We start from the raw sequence: 1,762 nt of genomic DNA, 5'->3' as shown, positions 1-1,762 counted from the left end.
GTGAAAGTGTAATCCCTAGGCCTTGTTCCTAAATATTGCTATCGCTGCTTGTTTACTGTTTCTTGCGTTACTACTGCTGCGTTACTACTGCTACCATATTACCACCATCAACTACACGCCGTTACTACTGCTCATATTTATTCATACCACCTGTATTTCACTATCTCTTCGCCGAACTAGTACACCTATTAGGTGTGTTGGGGACACAAGAGACTTCTTGCTTTGTGGTTGCAGGGTTGCATGAGAGGGATATCTTTGACCTCTTCCTCCATGAGTTCGATAAACCTTGGGTGATCCACTTAAGGGAAAACTTGCTGCTGTTCTACAAACCTCTGCTCTTGGGGGCCCAACACTGTCTACAGGAAAGGAGGGGGAACGTAGACATCACGGTGCCACAAAAGCAGCTTCGCGAAAACGGCTAAGGACTTGGCGACTTTTCTTACAGTATGTTTTGGTGCAAATTGTTCTATTGTGTGGCACCCTTGGCATGGGTGCCACACAGTGAAGTGTGGCGCCCTTCGCAAGGGTGTCACACAGTGACATGTGCTAAACCATAAAAAAAATCCTAGCATATTAGTACATATTTGAATACAACATTGCAGACAACATCTCTCAGACAACATAATGGTTCGAATTACACATATTGTTCGAGACATAAAGGTTCAAATTACAATAAGGTTCGACAACATCAAGGTTTAGAGTACATCAAGGTTCAACAGCATAATGCTAGCCAAACGGACATCACTGCGTGGAGAAAGCTCCCTCCCCCTTCGCCTTCCTCTTCCTAATTTTTTCATCCAGTTCTTCCTTCTCCCTTATGTCATAAGCCAGCAGAACCACCAACTCGAAGAAACGATGGCTCTCCTCCGTCTTCAAAGCTTCCGCTTGAGCTCTTTCCTCCCTTATGCGCCCAGCCTCCTTAGACACCGCCTCTAGGTGCATCCTGTTGGGCCTCTCCCTCTCTATTTGCGCAAGTAGGAGGCTCTTCCTGAATTTTTCCTTCCATTCCCGGTCACGTTCGGCCTGGATCTTCTCATTCCTCTTCTTCTCGCGCCATAGGTATTGCTCATACTCCCTTTGCATGCGGTCAAGTTCGGCCTTCTTCTTAGCTTCCTCCTCCTTCTTCTCCCTCTCAAGTTCGGCCTTCTCCTTCTCCCACACCGTCCTCAAAGCTTCCTCCCAAACGGACTCCTCCTCGTCATTGCCCTCCCACACCGTCTTCCCCTTGATGGGTTGAGTTGCCATACCTGAAAACAAAATTGAAAAAATAAAGTGAGTCACAGAATTGTAAAATAGAAAGTACAATAGAATTAATATATTGGAGACACATACGGAAAAGGCCCCGCTAGGTATCCTATCATACTAGCACCATGGCAACCTCTAGTAAGCCCTAGATGGATCCTTGGTTTCCTTGGAGGTTGTTGCCATTGTGATTGATGCCTTGGAGCTTGTTGCCTTGTAGCTTGTTGCGATGGAGCTTGTTGGCTTGGAGCTTCTTGCCTTGGAGCTTGTTGGCTACGACTTTCATGGTTTGGAGTTTGTTGGCTAGGGCGTTCATGTGCCAACAGGGCCCTTTTTGAAAGGTCTTGCACAGACAACCCTTGGGCACCTACTATCTTCACATTTTAGTGTGTACCGCGTGTTCAAGTCCGAGTGAACAACGGCGTAAGGGCGATGATGCTTAATCGAGAACTCCTTCATCCATACCTTCAATTCCAAGAAGGTATCAAACGTGATCCCTTTAAAGATCATATTCGTTCTG

This window comes from Lolium rigidum, chromosome 5 (assembly GCF_022539505.1).
Source record: "Lolium rigidum isolate FL_2022 chromosome 5, APGP_CSIRO_Lrig_0.1, whole genome shotgun sequence".
Lineage (NCBI taxonomy): Eukaryota > Viridiplantae > Streptophyta > Magnoliopsida > Poales > Poaceae > Lolium > Lolium rigidum.
The sequence above is the reverse complement of the archived record's forward strand: the minus strand, read 5'-3'. Positions refer to the sequence as shown.